General features: G+C 46.8%; 1 long non-coding RNA gene across 1 annotated transcript; it reads left to right on the top strand.

The window, feature by feature from the left end:
• The first annotated feature begins 2,179 nt into the window (after window positions 1-2,179).
• Window positions 2,180-7,532, top strand: LOC123580601. The gene is made up of 2 exons (XR_006703377.1): window positions 2,180-2,360; window positions 3,684-7,532. It is a non-coding gene; the product is annotated as an uncharacterized LOC123580601 (long non-coding RNA).
• Window positions 7,533-11,315: the final 3,783 nt, after the last annotated feature.

The following is an 11,315-nucleotide window of genomic DNA, read 5'->3' as shown; positions in this document are numbered from 1 at the left end:
AATCAGCTTGTTAATTTCTACAAAAAAATGGTCTGCTTGGATTTTGACTGGGACTGTTCTTGTTTTTTATTGATGTATAGGTGACATACAAAGTTATGTGAGTTTCAGGTGCACAACATGGTGAATCAACAATTCTGTACATGATGCAATTCTCACTACCATAAATGTGGTTACCATCTGCCACATACAATGTTATTACAATATTAGTGACTATTCCCTGTATGTTTTTATAAATAAATAAATAAAATTTTAAAGTTTTATTATTATCATTATTTTAGTAATCTCTACCCCCAATGAGTGGCTTGAACCCACGACCTTGAGATCAAGAGTCACATGTTCCTCCCACTGAGCCAGCCAGGTGCCTCTCCCTATGTGTTTTTAATCTATATATCAACTTGGGGAGAAATGAGTCTTCCAGCCTATGAATAAGGTATATATTTCTATTAATTTAAGTCTCTTTAATTTTTATCCACAAAGGTTTGCAGTGCGGGGTCTTTTGCACCTTTTGTCAGGTTTATCCCTAAGTTTTTAATATTTTTATGTGATACTGAGTGATACTGATTTTACTTTCATTTCTGATCGCTACTAGTATATAGATAAATAACCGATTTCTGTATCTTGATATTGTAAGCTGCCAACCTTGGTAAACTCATTTATTCTCATAGCTGATTTTTAGATTGCATCAGATTTTCTACACAGTCACATTGTCTGGGAATAAAGCAGAGGTGGTGTTACCAGAATCTGGGGGCTAGGCTTACCTGATGGACCCTGAACCTCTGGCAGACCCCCAGGAGGTGGAGACAGGATGCAATGAAACTGCTGCTGGAGACAGTGCCTAAGGATCCCTGCTCAGTCTCCCTGCAGAGCCTCCAGTTGGCCATACACAGCGGAAGACAGCTGGTGTGATCATCTGGGAAAACAGCCTGCCCAGCCAGGTCTCCTGTGATAGAGAGCAGATAGGTGAAGGGCAAAGGAGGTATAGAAAAACAAAGAGGTCAACAAATGGCACAAATATTAAGACGTCCAAGGATATGAGGAGGAACCAAGGGGGGCACCGGGCAGGGGAAATGGTGAGGCCGAAGGGAAGCCAAGCTAACCCAGGCCTATAGGCAAATGAAGGAGATTGCAAGGGAGTGGAAATAATCAGTGGCGTCAAGTGTGACGGAGAGGTCAAGAGAGAGGCTAAGAGATGACCCTGAAGTTGGCAACATGGAGGCCAGCAGCGAGGTAGACAGCGGGTGGGAGAGAGGACGTGGTGAGGGAAGTACACACAGTTCTTTTGAGGCTTTGCCATGAAGGGGAAGGGAGCAGTGGGACTGGAGCTTTAAGAACTGGCGGTCAGGAAGTGTGTGTGTACGTATACATGCTTGCGCATGTGTGTGTTAAGCTAATGAGAAATAACAGTATGTGTGTAGGCTAATGAGAATCAGTCTCCCTCAAATCACTCAATAAATATGTACTAATTGGACCTCCTGTTTCAGATGACAGAGGCCAACTCAGACTGAAGCAGAAGAGGGAAAATGACAATACTCTTTGGGCACAGAACCATCCCATGGAGCTAAGAGACCGGCATGGGGCGGGATTTGGGAGAAACTGGAACCGGAGGTGAAAATACCATTGGCACTCCCTCCCTATCTCATGATTTTCCATCGACTTCCTTCTTTACTCTCACTGTGGTCAGTGCTGGCCACATGGCAGAAATCACGGCCGCTGAGAGCTCCTGAGATATTTTTTATAGCTTCAGCCACTAAGTTTGATGCAGCCGTCTTGGGATCCAGCCCACAGATTCAAGAGGAGATCCCTGATTGGCTCAGATTAGGGATCTACGTATTCCTGAATTAATAAACTGTGGTTTCAGGTGGTGGAGACTCAACTTCTAAAATGATAACTATGTCAAGGGGTGGTGGGGAGAAGAGGCACTTCTCGGAAAAACTGGGACCTCCACAAAGAGAAGTGTTCAATACAAAACAGTCCTGGGTTTGGAATTTGTCAGCATGTGGCTGGTTCCCAGCTGGTTCTCAGCCAATAGAAATAGCTTTCCAGAGCCCTAGGGGATTAAGCCAACTATGAAGATAAAAATGGGTAGAGTCAAGAGGGGGAGGGTGTCAGGTTACGGCTTGGGAAACTGACAAAACCAGGTGTCAGCTCACCCAGCGTGCATTTCCGGTTTCCGGTGTGCCCTCCTAGACTGCAGAGTTGAACAGGTGAAAACCTCATTTCCCGGAATCCCAGGAAGTAGGACTCTAGACATCACTTAGGATCCACCTTCTGAGGGAAATGGCGGAGGTTAAATTTGGAGTCAAGTGGCCAGAAAGGCAGAGGCTGAGACACCTATTTCAACTGGTGTGCCATGAGCAGAGGTGAGTGGTTCTGAAGCCAGCAGGTGTGGCGGCTGTTTGCTGATGCTGCAGGCCCCTCCCTGATGGCCATGAATGTGGCCTGGTTCTGCTGGCAGGCTTTGTGAGCAGCTCCAGGGAGCTCCTCTTGGGGTGTGTTCTTCAGTGTGTCCAAGCATCTGGTAAGCCATTTAGTAGCCCGAGTTGAATCCGATTCTGCCTCCGCTAGCTCAAGGGGATTCTTTGTTTGCGGCTGAGCCCTGATGAACGAATGCAAATGTGATGTGGCGGCCATCTTCAGAGAACTACGCAGAAGCCTTGGTATCTGAAATGCAGTGTGCAGTGAGGGCTAACCATGGAGTGATGGAGTACTGATAGCCTTCCTGTTGCCATCTGGTTTAGCCCTAGGGTCTGGGGCCAGGACTTGCTGGCTGTGAGTAGGGCACAGTAGCCCCAACACCCGGGCAGAGAAGGGAGCAATGGCAGAGAACTAATCTGGGCCTCCTATTGGCTATGTGTGAGTAGTGAATTCCAGGTTATCAGATCTGGCAGCAATCCAACATCCCCACTTTGCTGAAGAAGAAGGTAAATGACACAAGACATATTTAGAATTACAGGGAACCCACATCTTGGATATCGTGACTGGCTCCTAGTACATACCAGGAGTAAATTGTACCCAGAACGGTGTTGCATAGAAACTCAGGAAATGGTCCTAGAATGGAATATACAGTCAGCCTTGAACAACACGGTTTGAACTGCGCAGGTTAATTTATACGAAGATTTTATTGAATAAATATAGCATAGTACTGTAAATGTATTTTCTCTTCCTTATGATATTATTAATAACATTTTCTTTTCTCTATTTTATTGTAAGAACACAGTATTATAAGACATACAACACACAAAATATATTAGTTGATGGTTATCAGTAAGGCTTCCAGTCAATAGTAGGCTATTAGTAGTTAAGTTTTGGGGGAGTCAAAAGTTACATGTAGATTTTTGACTGCACAGAGGTCAGTATCCCTAATCCTCCCGTGTTATCCAAGAGTCAGTTATATTTTATTAAAAAAATTTTTTTTTAATGTTTATTTTTGAGAGAGAGAGAGAGAGAGAGACAGAGTGTGAATGGGGGAGGAGCAGAGAGAGGGAGACACAGAATCTGAAGCCGGCTCCAGGCTCTGAGCTGTCAGCACAGAGCCCGACTCGGGGCTTGAATTCACGGACTGCGAGATCATGACGTGAGCTGAAGTCGGACGCTTAATGCTTAACCGACTGAGCCACCCAGGTGCCCCAGTTGTATTTTATTCTTAATCAGTTTCCCCACCACTCACTCCCCTTTATGTACAGGTGCATTGAGCCATCACCGGATACGAACATTACAATGAGGCCACCAAGAAGCAACAGTTACTATTATTGTAACCTGGGGGAGAGCAGCATCCAAGAAATCTTACAAAAGACTTGTGGCCATTTTCCTATGTATCAAGAAAATGTGAAAGCCATCTCCTCAGGACCAAATTTACACTGATCGATGAAGTGCTTCGCCAATTTAGACAGTAAGAGGTTGTTTAATTATAGCAGGGTAGCGGTGCATATTACACCAAACATTTGTTTTACATCTGAAAGCCCTGGAAATGGAAATTAATAGATTCACGCAGGAATGAACTTACTTGTGGGGGCCCAGTGATTCCGAGTAGACCAGCAATTACTCATTTTTCTTTGAATTCATTTCTGTGATGGAAACACAAAAAAGTGATTTCAAGAAGGAAAATCGTTGCATGGAAATCTGGCAAGTTTTCACAAGGACTGAATTGCTCTTTTGTTTCCTGCCCAGCAATATGAGATTGTCAGCTGAAACTGGGTCTCTGCTGTGTTAGCAGAGGCAGAGAAGGCTCTGTGTCCAGCAATGGCCCTGCCCTGGGACCAGCCTCCCAGGAGTTTCCAGAGCATCCAGAGGAGAACGGAAAGCAGGTCCTTGGGAGAACAGGGCACTGCCAGCATTCGGATAACGAGCAAGCATTCCAGAGGAAAGACAGCTGGCAGATGTGGTCCACCACGAATTGGGATCAAACTTTAATGTCATTGTCATGAAGATAAAAAAGCAAAAAGGAATAATGAAGTCAACCAAATGAGGTCAGGACTTTACTTTTTTAACCCAAATCAACTGACTTTGCATGTGCAGACCCTGTAGGAGCTTGATTTTCTGGCCCCCATTTAGCCCCATGCCTGGTACAGTGTAGCTGTTCTGTTTAACAAAGAATGTTAAGTGATGATGAAACCAGGAAGACTGAGCTAAGAGTAAGGAAATACTTAGGATAGCAAGACCAACCCATGGATGACTTTTTTTTTTTTTTTTTTTTTTTTAAATGAGCCAGGTGTGGGAAGCTAATGGTAGAAGCTAGAAGCTTGGCTGTGGCCTGAATTAGGTATCTGGGAGGAACCTCAGAGTTGCAGGGGTGGGAAGCGGGACTGGGATGGAACATAATAGCAGCCAATGTTAACAATAGGGATTGAAGTAAATGAGTTTCTTGGCCCCCTTCCAGCCGTCCCGCAACCCCAGCCTGCTGGCGGCTTACTATAACCAGGCCACAGGCAGGCTCTATGGTCCACCGCCCCCATGCTCTGGGCAGGTTGGAGCCTGGATATGAAACAATAGAAATGATGATCATTGAGTAAGGTCCTTAATCCAACACTATGTAAATCTTAAAGCTGTCTGTTGGAAATTGATTATATTTTTCCACAGAGGTGAATGAGTTAGGCATTGATATAAAGCTCTCTCACTTACTCCCAGTACACAAATTACATATATTTTTTGAAATCTCTCATGATCATATAAATCAGAGGGCAATTAAGTTCTCTCGAAGTCTGGAGAACAGAATATCAAAACCGGGCAGAGAAAAATGGTCTTACCTGGTTGAATACCAGCGAATTCCTCTCGCCGTTAAATAAAGTGCCATCTTGCCAAATGCCAGTGAGCAAAGTATTCTAGAAACTAGAAGCAGCTGGAGTTTCTTCTCAGCCCTAGAGTGGTGTGCCTGGTAACGCTGGCCACTTCTCCTAGGGAGGGAGAGGACCGGGTGACGGCAGAAGTCACAGCGCCCGTACAGCCTTTCTTGATGTATATTTAGAGGATGTTCAAACAGGGTGTGAGGAATCTGTCCTCAATAAATTTGGGGAAGAGCCACATAACATGTTTGACTCTGAGAGAGTCACAATATCTATTAATATACAAAATTTCTGAGCATGCCTGCAACATGGAAAAAGTAACTCGGATTAGTTCCGCAGGTACCGAGTTGACGAGCCTAGTTTTGCGTGTTATACCATAGAGCGCCTGGGGAAACGGCCAGTCGGAAGATACGCTTCCGGTCTCTTTTGGGGAGTGAGAAGTTCTCCGTGCCAAATCTCTCCAGGCCATTTCAGGAGTCCGCTTCCCCAGGCCCTTTTGGGAGGGGTCACTGTGGGAGGAATAGATTTGCCTTTAGTGGCATCTGCTTGGGTGGTCTCAGACTCTGGAGAACCAAGAGAGCCTGAAGGTTCGGAGTGGGGAGTCCAAAAACGACAGTTCTGAAAGTTCCTCAGAGCTCTTGCTGGGGTCTTGGCTTAAGAAAAGTTGTGAAAGGGGATCCTAGGTTTCCTTCTAGGTCAGTGCTGGTTTAGCAGAAAATAATGCAAGCCACGGATGCACTTTAAAATTTCCTAATAGCCACATATAATTGAATGAATTTTCATAATATCTTTTAGTGAACTCAGCAACATATTTTAGTTCACCGTGTATTCCATTTACAAAAATGCTAATGAGATAGCTTTTTTTTTTTTTTAAGTCGGTCTTTGAAATCGTGCGTGTGTTTGAGACTTATGACATACGGTGGCCTGGACTGGCTGCACACATGTGGTGATGCCTAGCTCTGGTTCAGCAAAGAAGTAGTTGCAGTGCAAGAAAGGAAGTTGGTTTCCAGGCTTACCCCACTGTTTGGAAATGGGTGGGTTCAATGCTGATTTCCTCTCTGAGATGGTTAATTTTGTGTCAACTTGACTGCGCTAAGGGAAGCCCATTTAGCTGGCTAGACATTATTACTGGGTGTGTCTGTGAGAGTGTTTCCAAAAGAGATCAGCATTCGAACTTGTAGGTGAATAAAAAGAAAGATTGCTGCAGGCATCACCCAAACCTTGAGGGCCTGAATAGAACAAAAAGGCGGAGGAAGGGCGAATTTGCTCTCTGCTTGAGCCAGAGTCCATCTCCTGCTGTCCTCAGACATCAGTACTCCTGCTTCTGAGACCTTCGGATCCGTCCAGGACCTACACCATCGGCCCCCGATACCCGGGCTGAGTTACACCACCGGCTTTCCTGGTTCTCTGGCGTGCAGACCATGGGGCTTCTCAGCCTCCATAACCGTGTGAACCGATCCCTGTAACAAATCTCTCTTTGTATCTCTGTATATCCTACTGATTCGGCTTCTCTGGAGAACACTGCCTAATACAGACTCTAAAACAGGAAATCTCAAGGGTGAGAACTCTTACTCACCACGGAACCCTCTAGGCCTTAGCATTTTATCAATGTGTGGCTCATCAAACACGTACATTTGTTTTGTTCTTCCCTTTTCACAAAGCATCTTGTGATCTGTTTTCTCAATAACACCTTCACACGCCCTGCTGCTTCTCAGCACGTCCGCATTTAGCACGCTCTCCTCTGATGAAGGTTCGAGCTTGTCTATCTGTCTTAACTACCCCTCCCCGCTCCCTGTGTCTCCTTCACTGTGGCTACCCAGGGTTGTTTCATACGGAGCAGGCAATCACTTTCTGTTGAAGCAAACATAATTGAATTGTTTCCAGCGTGATGGAAGAAAGAGAACATGCCTTGAAAATTGGACAGACCTGGGTTTGAGCACTATGAGGGGTGTGTGTTTGAACACAACAAATTCCTCTGCTTCACTCCTCAGAGGTTTATTTACTGGCGTTAAAAAGAAAACCACAGGCCCCAAATGACATCACTTAGACTCAGGCCCCAGCCAGCAAACCAAGACTCAATACCTGATGTAGCAGCACAGGCAAGCCCCTGGGAATGTAACCTTTAGCCAGTCAACAAGGAATTTGCTGGTCGATACTAGGCTATTTGCTGATAGGCCCCTCCTTCTCCCCTTAGGAGGGTGACCTTGCCTAAACTACGAACACCTTGCTAATAAATTCCTTTCTTCTTCTCTGTTTAAAGTCCTCTCTTTGTCTTTTAAAAAACCTTTCTTTTGATTAGCTCAGAGGAGCTCCCCTCTACTTGCCACACGGGATGCTGCCTGATTCCTGAATTGTCAAGGAAGCCAATTAGGTCTTCCAATTCACTCAGTTGAATTTTGGTTTTCAACAAATTTTGGTTTTCAACTTCCCAGTCCCTGACTCAGGGCTGAGGAGAGAGGCCCCTGTTGATGTCTTCGTGGGACGTAGTCAGGGGAACCAGGATTCTCCCTGGGACCCACCCTTCCTTGCATCCCCTCTAAGGAAGCCCCCTCGCCCCGGAACACCACTCAGTGTCTGTCACCTGCTCTACGGGGAGCTGCAGACCTAGGGACCCAGAGGGAGGTCCTTTGCAGGTTCAGCTCAGAGCAGGTCCAGGAGTGGGCTTGCAGCCACCCCCAAGGAGCGCTGTTCACCTCCTGCCTCGCCTTCCTCCTTTCTCTGTATTTCTGCCGTATTTCCTGGCTTATGTGGAGCACTCGCCCACAGAAGACCCACGGGGTCTGGCTCTTTGGACTTCAGGCCTAGCGTGCAATTAGGCAAAGAGCAGAAACTCATCACTGCCTTGAGGGCACAGTGGTTCCCTCCCACCCCTGTCATGCTCCACATTTCCCATCTACAGCTTTCTGCCTTTTTTTTTTTTTAAACCAAGATGCCTCCCCCACCCTGAAATCGTACAAGATCAATCTGCTGATGCATTTGCATTCTAGCTTTCCTTTTGAAACAAGAGGGAGAACGCCTGCCCCCGCCTCCCCCGGGGCCTTTTGGAGAGAAACCTGCCACCAGCAGGAAAAAGTTATTAGTGGCATTGTAGGTGGGGGTGGGGGGTGGGTCTGGTTGTGGCCTGGAAAGGGGAGGACCTGGCTAAAGGCCTGAGCAAGCCCTTCCTGCTCTTGGTTTTCTAGAACAAAATTACAACAGAGGGACTTAAAGGCTTTCCCTTGGCAAAGCAAGACTTCCAAGCAGCCAGAAGAGCCTCTTCCAGAAGAGGCGCACTCATGGCCAGCAGTTCTGATCTCTCGTTCAGGCCTGCTGCCAACCTGCCCACCATCCTGGGCTCCCCACTGAGCGACAGGGAGCAGGGGACAGTTTCCTCGGTGTCTGAGCCTTGAAGCGTGGAGAATGCTGCTCACACAGGGGCTCCCACACCACCCAGCCCCAGCCTCACTTTCCTATTCTGTCTGGCACCCTGCCCTAGGCTCATTTTACTCCTTTTCTCTTCCTTTTTTTTTTTTTTAAGCAAATCTACTGAAAGCAGGATAGGGAAAAGACAGGGAAAACCCAGTGACACTGTGACACTACTATTATCTAACAGGCTTAATATTTATCAGTGTAAAAAGCCTAGAATTAATGTCTGCAAAAATTTTTTTCTCAGCAGAAGTGGCCGTAGAGGAACCAAATCATGACTGGAACTCTGGAAAGGGGCGCTCCGGGCTCATGTGGGTGTGGACAACAACCCTGACCCCCGAGGGGTCCCCAGGCCAAGGCTGGGTGTGTGTGTATTAGGGGGGGCGGGGGGAGGGAGTTGTGAAAGGCAGGCGAGGGGACTCCGAGGGGACAGGGACGCCCGCCCGGGGACTGAGGAGCCACACCCTCAACCACTGTGCCCTATCTTCTCATCAAACCTCACACCTTCAATACAAAAGTGTTTTTCTGTGGGGAGGCTGGTTTTTAAAAAACACACTATCCAGCTTTTTATGATCTCCTTTCTTCTGCAAACGGGTCTGGGAACGCCCGGCTTCCCTTGAGAAGCATTGGCTTTGTGCTGTATCCAGTCAAGGCCCAAGTCCACGGTGAGCCACATACAAAGCTTTGGGTAGGCCAGGATTTTTCCAGGAACCTGTTGTATGATCTCACCTCCAGGAATCACACAGGTTTCTTGTGTCTGTGGAGAGAAACTTGCTGGGTGAGGGGAAGGCCACTGACCAAGGACCTAGAATCTGCCATGCTGTAGGAAGAAGAAGGCTTGTGACTTCCCAAAATGAAGGGTTGGACCCCTGTTTAGACTTCATCCCACAGACTCCCCTCGCTTCTGTCTCATGACTTTACGCTCCTGAGGGGCATGTGGCCAAAATAGCAGGTCTTGGTTTTTCCGCTTCCGAAAGAGGAAGAAGAAAGCCCTCACGTCTGAGCTGGCCAGTGTCCCTTCCACCTGCCCTTTGGGCTGGTGCCATGCCTACTGGTGGTGGCTGATGTTCTCAAAGATGTCGAGGAGCAAGAATTCCTGTCCCCTTCGAGGTCCTTCTAACCAGGCTAAGAATCAAACCGACATGGGACAGATTAACCAGAGATAACCAAATTTTAACTTGGTACATACAAGGAGTCCACACAGACGTGGGCATTCCAGAGACAGGCAAAATGAGGTATAGATGTCATCTTGAACTAAGGAGGAAGGGGTAGGGGTCTGGGACTTGAAAGGGAAGGAGTGTGATTCACAGAAAGATGAAAAAGCATACATGTTTGGTAAACACATATCTGCTGGGCCACTCAGAAACAAGGAGACACAGAGGACTTTGATCAAAGTGGCCTTATTGGTTCCTCCTCCCTGCCCACCACACCTAGTTCATAGTACGATGGAGTTCTCTATGGTGATAGCTCCCTTCCTGGAGCAGGTCCTCTGTCTAAATTCTTTTTAGGCGCTTGAGGAGGAGGTAAAAATCTTTTCCTGAACTTGCTGGGTTTGGGTTGCTTTGTGACTCAAAATAGTCTTCATGCCAAAGTGTCCTGTCTTGGGGTGGCCTGCCCTTGACCCTTACACAGAACAAGGCAATCCACTGATGTCACCAGAGGGATTATGCACTTTAAAAAGCTTCTGATCTCTGAAGTTCCATGGGAATGTCACTGAAAAGCAATGTCAAGGTCATGAACCCTTAAAAAAATGCAAGAATAAGGCTGCAGATTTTGGAAGACTAATAATAATTCAAATACAAGGCAACTCTGGATGACCAGCTTCACTGGGGCTAGGATCGGTGTGCAACGTTTAAGAAGCTATAGAAGGACAAGATTTCTCCACACACTGATTTGTTCAACAGGAAATTAGGACGACGGGAGGCACTAGCTTTGCCGACTCAGTCTGAGGGGCTCCAGCCTGAGGGGTTCCAATCCATTTACATTCTAGAGCTCCCAACATTGGCCTGTCCTCACTTTGACCATGGACACAGCATGGACAATGAGAAAGAATGGGTTTACTTGGTGGCAATAGAAGTACCTCAGTCATAACTTATTCCTTGGATTTGGAGATGTGCTAAGGAGATTAGGAAGATGCCTGAGAAAGGGACATAATGGTGAGAGTGCTTATACTTCATTCATTCATTATTCTAGAATATTCATTGAATGACTGCTGTGTCATTGTTGGAAACACCAGACCCCATATTCTCCTCTGAATCCTTCCAGGATGGGAGGTGGTCAGGAATCACATCTGCCCCTCCAATCTGGGAACTCTCTGGAGCCTGGAAGGAGGCAGCTTGGGGGCAGATAGGTGACAGCACTCTGTGAAGCTGGCAGAACAATTTGAAACTTCACTATTCCAAGAAGTGGAAGAGAGAATATAGAGAGATTACAGCATCTTGCATTGTGGGAAGAAGAGGCTGGTTGGTAACCCAGAATTTGGGCACAGATGCTGAGACCAACAAGGCGCAAAAAAAGAACAAAGGGGCAGTGCGTTTGCCTCTAGGTCACCACACCTACGGGGCTGCCCTCTATCAGGTGAAAGCCGGATGGATGCACCTGCTATTGCCTTCCAATTTAATAATTGTAGAT

This window comes from Leopardus geoffroyi, chromosome A3 (genome assembly GCF_018350155.1).
Source record: "Leopardus geoffroyi isolate Oge1 chromosome A3, O.geoffroyi_Oge1_pat1.0, whole genome shotgun sequence".
Classification (NCBI taxonomy): Eukaryota; Metazoa; Chordata; class Mammalia; order Carnivora; family Felidae; genus Leopardus; species Leopardus geoffroyi.
This window is presented reverse-complemented; position numbering and strand designations above follow the sequence as displayed.